Here is a 13,453-nt window from a genome sequence, read left to right as displayed (position 1 = left end):
ATTTTTGGAGACATGTCTTGTGGTCTGATGAAGCTAAAATTGAACTTTTTGGGCATAATGACCATCATTACGTTTGGAGAATAAAGGGAGAAGCGTGGAAGCCTAAGAACACCATGCCAACTATGGAACACGGGGGGTGACAGCATCATGTTGTGGGGTTGTTTTGCTGCAGGAGGGACTGGTGCATGTCACAAAATAGATGGCATCATCAGAAAAGAAGATTATGTGGCAATATTGAAGCAACATCTCAAGACATCAGCCAGGAAGTTAAAGCTTGGGTGGAAATGAGTCTTCCAAATGGGCAATGACAGAAAGCATATTGCAAAAATAGTAACATTGTGGTTTAAGGATAACAAAGTCAATGTTTTGTAATAACCATCACAAAGCCCTGATCTCAGTATTATTGAAAATTTATGGGCAAAGCTGAAAAGGCAGGTGCGAACATGGCGACCTACAAACTTGGATTAGTTACACCATTTTTGTCAGGAGGAATGGGCCCAAATTCCTACCAACTATTGAGAGAAGCTTGTGGAAGGATATCCCAAACGTTTGACCCAAGTCATTCAGTTTAAGGGCAAATGGTATCAAATACTAATGAAATGTATGTAAACATTTGACTTTACAGTAATAAAAATGCCTTAAAACATTCTCTCTTTCATTATTCTGGCATTTGACAAATATTAATAATTATGGTAATTCTAATTGACCTAAAACGGGAAAGGTTTATTCTGATTTCATGTCAGATATTGAGAAAAACATGCATGTGTGTCTTTTTATATAGTGTATGTAAACTTCTGGTTTCAACTGTGCTTGATTTTGTTGGGCAATTCATATAAAATTAACAACTTATGTTGCAATTATACAGCAGCATACTTTACTACAACTCACTTGTTATGTCATAGATGCTCAAATGACAGAAACATAGTTGTGAAATTACAGTAGCTGACCAAATCCAAACTGATTTATGATGTCACATGGGTTTTTCTGTCAGAAATACTGTTTTAACATCCCAATAGCTTACCAAACTGAGATTCTCTGCTACAAAATGAGACCAGAATTTCTACTGTAGTTGAGGCTCAACCAACGATATCAAGGGTTAAATTGAGAGATGTAGGTGAGTGACTCTCACTTAGGCTATGGTCACATGTTCAGTATTTAGTCAGTATTTCCCATCAGTACTTGCAAGCCAAAACCAGGAGTGGGTGGAAAATGCAAAAGTGGTGACGTGTTTCTATTACGCTTTCTCTCTGTTCCTCAACTGGCTTCGAAATACTGATATGAAATACTGACCAAATATTGATAGTGTGACCGTAGCGTAACTCGTTATATGGCAGGCTGGGTTGCGACTACAGAATCTTAGCTTTAAAATGAGTCCTGAATCACTTCTTTAGCTGCGATACATATTGAAATGTTATTTTTTTCGTCACTTTGTCTAAGAAAAAATACATTTAAAGCAATCAAAAAGTCATGAGTTAAAAAATTATTCCAACAATTTTTATAGTTCTGAAAATATAATCGCTCATATACTCTGGATGCCGAAATAATAAAAATGTTATAGCTGTTAGTGTATAGATAAACAAAAAAAACATCTTTTTAAAAAAAATTTGATTTCATTGTGACAAAGTCAAGACTTTTTTCTAAAATCATAATGTGGTCTTATATTAATGGACACATGTACAGTATTTATTCATTTGTTACAATATAACTCATTTTTAAATCTGCCCCATTTTGCACTTATCACCCCAAACAGGATGCCCTTCTACACTCTGATTACCCTCTGTGTACCATTGGAACGTCCTGTTGTACTCCCAGTGTTCCTCATTGAACACCAGCAGTGGTTTCTCTCAGCTGATTTCCTGCCAGCTATACCTCCAGCTCTATGGTAAAATAAATCTTTGGCACTCAACTTGAAAAATAGATGATTTTTATTAGCAGTCACGGGTAAACGTTTCGGTCAATACATCTAACCTTCCTCAATACACCAACTGCTTCTGAGTTGTCTGTATGAACAACACATGGGAGATACTCATAGAGATTTTGACCCCCGAAATATAATCATGTAGGGTCCTAGTGAGATCCTATGGTCTAAATGTAGATCAAAGAAGGGCTCAAAGTGCGTATCCAATATTATAGGTGTCTTTAATCTCTGGAATCATTAATGCGTCATGTAAACCACAAGATACATCGATAAGCTTATGGGTTTGCGGCTGTTACAACCATGTGACACTGTATGTGATAAGGACCTAGACCATGGACCTGGGCAGAGTGTCTATCGGTGGTGGATAGTGGTATATCTCCTGCCAAACAAGAACTCGGTGTCCACCATTTGTTCCAGGGCTGGAAGTCTTAATCCAAAATTACAGGTGTGTTTCTTGGTGGGCTTTAGGAGACCAAAGGAGATGTTGTCATAGAGCCACACCATCAACTTGCAAAAGCCAGTGTGGAAAACAACAAAAGGTAGTGGCCTTGGGGGAAGGAAAAGGAGCTTGGCATATCCTGTATTGGAGGGTAACAACTGTCATATAGGAAAGATTAACCCCCCAGCCTGCACTTCTCCGCATACAATTTGTAATTACTAGGCAATGCAGAGTTGACCTGTGTTTGTTGCTCGGCCTGCTGCTAACAGATCAGTGATGTGAAACAGCAAACACTCAGTTCATGCTTATGGCAAAAGATAATCCTCTGATGTATGCATGAACAGAGTAGCATTTGCATTTTTTCATCACTGATCTGTCAGCAGCAGGCAACAAACACAACTGAACTCTGCAATGCCTAGTAATTACAATATCCATTGTGAAGGAGCACATAAGATTTAAGCTCCAAGTGAAACCAGCTAACAATTATGTAAAACCACATAGGCAGCTATACTGCTGTCCATGGCAAAAGATAATATCAGCCAGTCAAGATACTGTACAGGAGACGAGAGTGCAGCCTTATGATAACTCAGAGATTTTGGGCTCTTCAGAATTACATAGAAGAGGGATTGAGGGATTTGTAGCACTGAGAAGAAGCAAGTACTGCTTGGAAATTTATTTTTAGCAGCAAAAAAAGGACCGTCCATTCAGCTATATGAAGTTGGAAAAAATGGTACAAGAAAGAAACATTGTATTGGGCTTAGTCTGTACAGTATAGTAACAATAAATGCAAATTTACTGTGCTCAGTGAAAAAATGGTGTGATTGTTGGAATAACCCTTTAAATAGAAATAAACTATACATTTTTTTATATTACGGTGACCCAAAGTATAAAATGAGCAAGTTATTGTATCCAGTAAATACTATTAAGAAGCAACAAAAAGATAAATGCTAAGAATTGATGTTTTACGAAATAAAAAGCGATAAAAACATTTCATTAAAGCAATAGTGGTACAAAAAAAATCAACAGTTTTTCCAAGTATAAAATAAGCCATTACGCAGCTGTAAACAAAAAATAAATTAAAAAAATTTGCTCTTACAAAATGATTACATATAAAAACATTTTTTTTGGTTAACAGGATATAACTGAATTTTAAAGTGATGGAACATAATAAACTATACCTACAGTATTTGGTATCATCATGTCTGTAATAACCCAAACTATAAAATTAGCTTGATATTTATCCCATTAAGGCAACACCACAAAAAAAATGTTTTTATCTCACATTGTCTCACAAATGATGGAATAAAGAGTGATCTATATTTAATTTTCCCATAGGAGCATGTAGAGCATATAAGTCTCCTCACGCTGATAGGCTGGACTTATGCCACACAGGCAACAGTGAAACAAATAAGCCTAATGTGGCAAAAAAATTCAATTTTTACTAGCACTCATTTTTTTAAGACACTTTTGGGGATAAAATACACTGCTCAAAAAAATAAAGGGAACACTTAAACAAAATAATATAACTCCAAGTAAATCAAACTTCTGTGAAATCAAACTGTCCACCAAGGAAGCAACACTTATTGACAATCAATTTCACATGCTGTTGTGCAAATGGAATAGACAGATGGAAATTATTGGCAATTACCAAGACACCCTCAATAAAGGAGTGGTTCTGCAGGAGAGGACCACAGACCATATCTCAGTACCAATGCTTTCTGGCTGTTGTTTTGGTCACTTTTGAATGTTGGTTGTGCTTTCATACTCGTGGTAGCATGAGATGGACTCTACAACCCACACAAGTGGCTCAGGTAGTGCAGCTCATCAAGGATGGCACATCAATGTGAGCTGTGGCAAGAAGGTTTGCTGTGTCTGTCAGTGTAGTGTCCAGAGGCTGGAGGTGCTACCAGCAGACAGGCCAGTACACCAGGAGACATAGAGGGGGCCGTAGGAGGGCAACAACCCAGCAGCAGGATCGCTACCTCCACCTTTGTGCAAGGAGGAACAGGAGGAGCACTGCCAGAGACCTGCAAAATGACCTCCAGCAGGCCTCAAACGTGCATGTGTTTGCACAAACGGATAGAAACCGACTCCATGAGGATGGTCTGAGGGCCTGACGTCCACAGATGTGGGTTGTGCTCACAGCCCAACGCTATGCAGGATGCTTGGCATCAGGATTGGCAAATTCGCCACTGGCACCCTGTGCTCTTCACAGATGAAAGCAGGTTCACACTGAGCACATGTGACTGACATGACAGAGACTTGAGAAGCCATGGAGAGTGATCTGCTGCCTACAGCATCCTTCAGCATGATCGGTTTGGCAGTGGGTCAGTAATGGTGTAGGGTGGTGGTGTAGGGTGGTGCTAACCTGTCCAGGCCTTCAAACAAGATTGAGTTTGGGATTGGTAGGTTGTGAGTGGTTGCCTCATCGGTATTTCTGCACCTGTGTTGCCGCCATCTTAACTACATGGGTCCACTGCATCCTGATAGTGCATTTGTTTGGAGGCCTGGGCAGGTAAGCATCTCTGCCTTTTGCTAGTATTGCTAATATCTCTGCAACGGAAAAGCAAAATTAAAGAAAACAAGCAAACAAAAAAAGCTTTAGTTAGATTTGCAATTACAGATAGTGTATCCAGTTCACATGAAAAATTTGGTGAAAGGTTTTCTCTAAAGGTGTAAAAGAGGACTAGAACTCTAGTTTGAACACATGCTGAGTCACCGGCATTCAAAATCTGGCAGCGCTTTGGACAGAGCGGACATGTGCTGCACCCAAAGAGCTGCCAATTACTGACTGTGAAAATATTATTCCCTTATTCCTGCACCCAGAAAAGTAAATGACACATTGCTGGTCTCAGATTAGGTAGTAAAAACCTGATGAGAGATTCCCTTTAAGGGTCGTCTCTCATTACATCATGCAGTTATTCTAGTTACTGTAGGCGCAAGTTTTTACTTAAGATCACAAATTAGTCCTGACTTATTGCTTATATCATTTATATAATGAATTTTCAATTGCTGAAAACAAAACTATGATCAAAACGTTTACCTTATATGGAAATACCAATAAACTCTAGAATGTATCAATCCCACTGTTAGGTAACAGACAGATAAATTGGAAGTCCGGTGCATAAATACGCACCCTAGAGGACATCATATCTAGCAATGAATGTTCAAGAACCGGGAGTATGGAGAAATGGGTTAACATCTTATGTCGCATGGAGCATGCATTATAGATAGTAAAATAATATGAACGAGAAAAGTCAAACATCATAGTAAATAAAAAGCACATTTACACAAAACTAAAATGGATTTTTGTGATCATGGGGAAATATGCAGAATGGTGATAACATTAATAAATAGAAAAGATGTTCCCTACCAGAAATTGCATCCTGCAAAAATAATCACTTCCACATATTCCTGTGTACAACTGAATCAATTTCACACTTACTCACCTCACTCATTCCTTATGTGGTTCCTTCATTGGTTTTGTTATCACTATGGCAACTGAGGTAACGTGGCGCAATGCTGCTTACATCCTAATGTATGGTGAACAGATGTCGTTTTTTTTCACACCACATCAAAGGCAATGTTTCCCTTTGTGTGAATACCCTTAATTTGGACTCATCTCAAGAAATGTAGACTTGGAAGAAGACATCAGGACTCTCAGAAAAATTATTCTAAACGCAAATGTTATATTAGATCATTTAAGTGTGTTATGGAAAATCCCCAGAAGAGTCCGACGCACAGAGGAAGGAAACAGAACTACTATTTCAATTTCTTGTTATGTTCAAACCGTAGAATACACGGTGGGCCATATATATGGATACACCTAAATAAAATGGGAATGGTTGGTGATATCAACTTCCTGTTTGTGGCACATTAGTATATGCGAGGGGGGAACTTTTCAAGATGGATGGTGACCATGGCGGTTATTTTGGATCCAACTTTATTTTTTTCAATGGGGAGAGGTTCATGTGACACATCAAACTTATTGAGAATTTCACAAGAAGAACAATGGTGTGCTTTGTTTTAACATAACTTTATTCTTTCATGAGTTATTTACAAATTTCTCTTTGTTTACAACCATTGACATTTCACAGAGGTAAACACATGAGGAGCGGATGGAAATTGTGTTGATGTCTGGTGAACACAGTACCTGGGTCATTGCAGCACACCATACGCAAGAAAACTGTCACCATTCCTATTTTATTTAGGTGTATCCATATAAATGGCCTATCCAAAAAAGTTTGCCTCATCACTGAACATAATGTTCTGTGTAAACTGAGGGTCCTGTTCCAATTTTTGTTTTGCCCATTCTGCAAATTCAGCGTGCCGAACTGGGTCACCAACAATTGCCATTTTATTTAAGTGTATCCGTATAGATGGCCCACCCTGTAGAATGAATTAAAGGGGTTCTTTGCTATGGGAAATCCTACAATAACAGGGTTCCCTAGACAATAAGTGTCATCCTGCTCCTGCTGGGACCACCAGAGATCAGTTGTTATCTGGGGAAAAACCTATCAGCAAGTGTTCAATTTCCCTGCAGCATCACCTTCACGGAGGAAATTTAGCATTACCCTGTGACTATTTTAAAGATCACCGTTTTCATTTTTATTTCATAAATCAATAGTACATATAAATATAATCAACTTTGTAATATATTATCAAAGAAATCTGCTTCTTTCTCCTCCTGGGCTGATAATTCGTTCTCAAAATTCTGCCTTCACAGGTAAAATCTGTCTTCAGTGACTGAAGATTTTCTAACTGCTGAGAAAGTAGATGATAGCGTGGTGTTCATAATGTGGAGAACTGCAACTGTGATTTAAGGAGAACTTTGCAGCAGAATATGTGTGTGTCTGCCTCTTTCTTCTCTTATACTCCTCCACCTTCCTCTCCATATAATTTTATAAGCACCAACTGTCATCCCCTATCAAAGTAATGGGAAAATATCTGTCATCACTAAAATCAGAATTTCTAGATTTTCACAAGAAATAAGGGAAAATAAGGTCACTATTGATCTTATTTTCCCTTATTTCACTATTGGCCCTTTAACGAGCCTTGAAATGTGACTTAGAACAAAAGCCAAATAAGAAACTCAATTTGCAGCCACAGTGTTTCGGGTATTGCCCATCATCAGTACAAAGTATGGGAACCGATTTGTCTAGGTGAGAGGCAATGGACTGGGGTCTAAAGGATAACATTTCTCCTTGTGGAGAGTGACATACCAGCTCTGGCATGCCAAGGTAAGGAGGCTTATTTGCAGTGCAATGCTTCTCTGCAAAACTTAATATGCAATTTGCCTCTATGGATTTTGAGTCCTCTTCCTCGCTGAAGAGTCAATTTGCATATTAAATTTCCCAGATGAGCATTGCACGGTAAATAGATCTCCTTACCTTGGCATGGCAGAGCCGGTATGTCACTCTCCACAAGGAGAAGTGTGACATTTAGTGGTATAGCAATTATAGTTTGAAACTGTATTTTGAGTGGTTGTGTAAAAGGGTCAAGGCCTAGCCCTGTAAACGTTGTTGCTACTTGTTACCTGTATATGATTGCCATATTTGAATGTGTTGTATTTATGATGTGTAAGCTGTATATAAGTGTTTATTGCCATATTGTACTGTATGTAAGTTAGGGACAGTGCAGTTAGGGAAAAGGCCATTAGATGGGGGCACTGAGTACACTGCATAATAGGGCAGAGTGGTAGGACACTTTAAGGGTTAATTGTAAGAGTGGTAGCTGGGAATTAGCTAGAGAGATTTCCTGGTTATAGTCAGTCAGGGGTAGACCCCTGGTGCTGCTCAGATGTCCTGTACGTGAGCTGTGTAGCTGTCACACAAAGTGTGAAGTGGAATTCCTAGCCATCCAAAATAGATGTGGAGAAATTGTCAGAGCAAAGAAGTGGAGTATGGTATCTTCAGCAACGTAGTGAAGAGGTCAATGAAGAAGTCACTGATGAAGTGTCAGCAGAAGTATGGGTGCTGAAGAAGTAGTCGAGTGGGCCACCAGTGAGTGCAGGGGCAGGATAACCTAAAGGGGGTGGACAACCTAGTAGATGATTATTTCCATGTCTGGACTGAAGTCGGTTCCAGGGAGATAGGTTGAAGTGCCGTTTTCACCGGGCTCCTCGTCCCGCTGTTACTTTGTGGTCCATTCTGGTGTAGCTGAAGAAGCTAGGGAAAGATGAAGAAAATGTATTGCTGATACTGTATCAAGTGTCCTAAAGGTGTATTGGATGTGCTGTGTCCTGAAGAGAATAAATCTTTTTTGTTTGAAGTTATCCTGGGCTCTGCCTCCAGTCCTTTGAACTCCAGGAAGAATGTGGGATGAACCAGGGAAGGAACAGCAGACATCAAGTCATCTTATAGTCATGAAACATAAGTAATGGCTGGCACCACTGACATAGTTACATGCTTGATGGACCAGGGTTTTTCTTTTCACCTTCATCAAGTCCAACTTTTATTAATACACAGAAAGGCAAAAAATAATTTTGCAAGAAAGAGGTCTAGACCCCTCTTGAGCTTGCTCAATGTATTGACCCTCTCTCACTGTTAGAACAGTAATGAATTGTCATCTGTGATGATGACGACACCTTCCTTACTCTACGTGTAGAGGCTGCCCAATTATCATGACTGCAACTGTGAAAACACTGTTCTGTCCATTCATATAATTGAATATTGTAATTAACACACCCCTTGATCATCTGTTTTCCACAATGAATAAAGGCCCCTTCACACAGGCGGATAATTGCCCAAACAAGCATTAGTATGGACGCTTGTCCCTAATCACTGCCACATGAGAACAAGACACCGATCATTCGTTGGCTGTCTGGATCATTTTTTCAGGTCCACTTATTGTTGTTGACAGCACATCTCTCATGGGGGATGATATCAACAATCTGCATGCTGTATGGGGACAGAATAATAGTATTAACGATTGCTCTGAACAGTTTATATCGCCCTGAGCACTGATTGACTTGTTATATTGTCAATCAACACTTATTGGGATTAAATTTGCCATGCAAAAGGGTAATGTCATGTGTCTTGGAACTACAATCCACTAATTCTCTTAAAAAATTCCCAGTACTTATTTTAGGGTAGACAATATAATTATATAAAAAGAAACTAATCTAGGGGGTCTCAAAGACACAACTCTTGAGGCTTTCACCTGTGGCCCATGGGGCATCAGACCTCCCTTGACATCCCTTGAGGCTTTCACCTGTGGTCCATAGGGCATCAGATGTCCTGTAACATCCTCAGGACAGCAGAAGGCAGGATGAAGGAGGAGCACGACAGCGTCACACCGGAGCGCAGTGTGTCAAAGCACTAGCATCTCTTTCCCACTCTGCTGGATCACTAGAGGTAGTTGGATATGGAGAAGAGGATTTTCTTAACCCCTTCCTGTCAATCACAGTAGGAGATGACTTCCCGCAAACTGTCGTAAGGGAAAATATTTTGCCACAAACATTTCTGTTTTATTTTAAAGCGAAAATAAATTTAAAAAAAGTACTCGCTTTGTATTGCTGCACCCGGAACAAGCCAAGCTATAGAACTGCATGCAATGAACACAGTAAAAATAAAAAATGTGGCTTTTCCATTACACTGACACATACAAAATGGAATAAAGAGTGATCAGATTGTAGGATAGAAAAAAGGTGTCACTGAAAACAAGATAAAGGAATGCTGATCTTCCAATTTTTTGCCATTTACGCGGCCGTGTTTGGGTCCCTTGCTATAGACAATTGTGGATCCCGTAATCTATACTTGCCAAACACAATACTGCCCAGCACTACTTATGATAAAATGGTTGTTAGAAACAGTATTTCATGTATTATCCTTGCCAAAGGAAAAACAAGATTTTATTTTTGCTGTAGAAAATACTGCAACAAACCCTCCGCAGTTGAAAATGATTGTACATATAATGATTGATTCAAAGCTGCCTTGGATAAAAAAAATATTAAAGAAAATTGCAATCAAATGCAGGAGTAGAATTCAATACTCATGGCCCTGTGACAGTGAGCACTGATCAAGGTGAATTTTCCACATGACATGGCATTCAATTTCCACTAAATACATTTTCCAGTTACGGTAATTTATATTCATGGCACAGTGATGTGAAAATACTGTTCCGTCATTTTAAAATTCTATCTAAATTACAAATACATTTAATCTATATATATCTGTCTTTCACCAACACTATGCATTTTGGTAGATAGAAAAAAACAATTAGAAAACTGTGCTCCATTTGCTGTCTTCTTTTTGCTCACAGAGTGGCTGGGTTTGATTTCATAGAATCATATAATGGTAGAGTTGGAAGGGACCTCCCGGGTCATCTGGTCCAACCCCCCGCTTAATGCAGGATTCACTAAATCATCCTAGACAGATGTCTGTCCAGCCTCTGTTTCAAGACTTCCATTGAGAGAGAACTCACCACTAGTGATGAGCAAGCATGTGTTGTTTTCTGAGCATGCTCATATCCTAATCAAGTATTTTAGGCGTGCTTAAAAAAACTGCTCGAGTCGCCGTGGTTGCATATTTCATGGCTGTTCAACAGCCGCAACAAATGGAGTGATTTCATGGCACTTTTTTCAAGGACGCCAAAAATACTCAATTAGGACACGAGAGTGCTCAGATAACACCTTATCTGAGTGTTCTTGCTCATCCCTACTCACCACCTCTCCTGGCAGCCTGTTCCACTCATTGATCACCCTCACTGTCATTAAATTTATTCTAATATATTATCTGTGTCTCCTCCCATTCAGTTTCATCCCATTGCTTCTAGTCTTTCCTTGTGCAAATGAGAATAAAGCTGATCTCTCTACATTGTGACAGCCCTTGAGATATTTTGATGCTTCGGCAAATCCTCAATGAGCTAAACCCAACTGCAGCAAAAATTTCTCTTGCCCTGGACTCTAGTATATAGTTTTCATGTATGCAGATACATTTCACAAATTATATCTATCTACGCTGCACTACGACAGAACAAATTTTTGCTTCCAAACATGGCCAAGAATTTTTAAAATCACTGAAAACAAGCAGGGATGAAATGACATTTGATAGTCCTGTTCTTTGGTATCCTGTTCAGCATCCTTTTTGCCTGTGGTAGCACTGTAAGAGAGAAGACCTGGCTGCAGATACCTGCTTGCCGGGACCGGAACCGTTGAAGCTGGCTTCCCTGATTCCTGGGGGAAGGAATAGGATACCGGACAGGCCCCATGTCCCAGGAAGATGGTTTAGTCAGAGAACACGGCCAGAAGCTGAGGTAGAAAGCGCGTGAAGCTGCAGAAAGGCCTCCACCATCAGCGTGCAAGTAGCAGGGCAGGCAGCACGCTCTGCACCTGAACCGTCGGCTCTGCAACTGACTGCATCAGACAGACCTGGTGGCCTAGAGACAGTTTTGGCGCAGGCAGGAGGCATGCAGCAGGCTGAGAGGAGTGCTCTGTCCCCAGATCACAGGTGCTTGCAGGCCTGCATCCGTTAACCCCCACCACCAACTGCGGGGACTTGAGAGAGAGGTGTAAGGTGCCTGGTGAATCCAAGAGAGCAAGGCTCCATACGTTCAGTGTCCGTGAGTACAGCATATGTACCACATAAGAGAAACTGGATACGGACGGGTGTTATAAACTTCTGTGAAGCTCTTGGGGGTTCAAAGTGCTCACCACACATCTAGATAAGTTAATTGGGGGGTCTAGTTTCCAAAATGGGGTCACTTGTGGGGAGTTTCAATAGTTTAGGTACATCAGGTGCTCTCCAAACGCACATGACACCCGCAGACCATTCCATCAAAGTCTGCATTCCAAAACGTCACTACTTCCCTTCCGAGCCCCGACATGTGCCCATACAGTAGTTTTCTCCCACATAGGAGGTATCAGCGTACTCAGGACAAATTGGGCAACAATTTTTGGGGTCCAGTTTCTCCTGATACCCTTGGGAAAATAAAAAAATTGGGGACTAAATGATCATGCTTGTTGAAAAAATATGATTTTTTTTATTTTCATGCCCGGTCGTTATAAACTTCTGTGAAGCACTGGGGGGTTTAAAGTACTCACCACACATCTAGATAAGTTCCTTAGGGGGTCTAGTTTCCAAAATGGGGTCACTTGTGGGGGGTTTCCACTGTTTAGGTACATCAGGGGCTCTCCAAAAGCAACATGACACCCGCAGACCATTCCATCAAAGTCTGCATTCCAAAAAGTCACTACTTCCCTTCCGAGCCCCAACATGTGCCCATACAGAAGTTTTCTCCCACATATGGGGTATCGGTGTACTCAGGACAATTGGACAACAACTTTTGGGGTCCAATTTCTCCTGGTACCCTTGGGAAAATAAAAAAATTGGTGACTAAAAGATCATGTTTGTTGAAAAAATACGATTTTTTTATTTTCACGCCCGGGCATTATAAACTTCTGTGAAGCACTGGGGTGTTCAAAGTGCTCACCACACATCTAGATAAGTTCCTTGGGGGGGTCTAATTTCCAAAATGGTGTCATTTGTGTGGGGTTTCACTGTTTTGGTATATCAGGGGCTTTCCAAACGCGACATGGTGTCCGATCTCAATTCCAGCCAAAAACGTCAAATGGCACTGCTTCCCTTCCGAGCTCTGCCATGCGCCAAAATAGTGGTTTACCCCACATGTGGGGTATCAGCGTACTAAGGACAAATTGCACCATAACTTTTAGGGTCCTGTTACCCTTGGAAAAATAAGAATTGAGGGTGAAAAGATCATTTTTGTGTAAAAATGTGATTTTTTAATTGTATGGCTGTACGTTATAAACTTCTGTGAAGCCCTTGGGGGTTCAAAGTGCTCACTACACATCTAGATAAGTTCCTTGCGGGGGGTCTAGTTTCCAAAATGGGGCCATTTGTGGGGGGTTTCCACTGTTCAGGTACATCAGGGGCTCTCCAAACGTGACATGGCGTCCGATCTGAATTCCAGCCAATTTTGCATTGAAAAAGTCAAACGGCGCTCCTTCCCCTCTGAGCTCTGCCATGCGCAGAAATAGTGGTTCCCCCCCACATATCAGGTATCAGCGTACTCAGGACAAATTGCACAATAGCTTTTGTAGTCCAATTTCTCCTGTTACCCTTGGTAAAATAAAAAAA

The 13,453-nt window shown here is 40.4% G+C and overlaps 1 protein-coding gene across 3 annotated transcripts in view; it reads right to left on the bottom strand.

Annotated features, from left to right (window-relative positions):
• The window catches only part of MYO16 (myosin XVI), a 783,767-nt gene that overhangs the window by 694,168 nt on the left and 76,146 nt on the right, over nt 1–13,453 (bottom strand). Inside the window, exon 1 of one of the 3 annotated variants that reach the window (XM_073556819.1) lies at nt 5,731–5,783. The exons of the other annotated variants lie outside the window; for them this stretch is intronic. The gene's annotated coding sequence lies outside the window, so the exon portion shown is untranslated. Of the gene's footprint in view, nt 1–5,730; nt 5,784–13,453 lie in introns of those variants that run through there. 3 annotated transcript variants of the gene reach the window in all.

Source organism: Dendrobates tinctorius, unplaced genomic scaffold (genome assembly GCF_039654945.1).
Source record: "Dendrobates tinctorius isolate UK_male_01 unplaced genomic scaffold, ASM3965494v1 ptg000240l, whole genome shotgun sequence".
Lineage (NCBI taxonomy): Eukaryota > Metazoa > Chordata > Amphibia > Anura > Dendrobatidae > Dendrobates > Dendrobates tinctorius.
The sequence above is the reverse complement of the archived record's forward strand: the minus strand, read 5'-3'. Positions and strand labels throughout refer to the sequence as shown.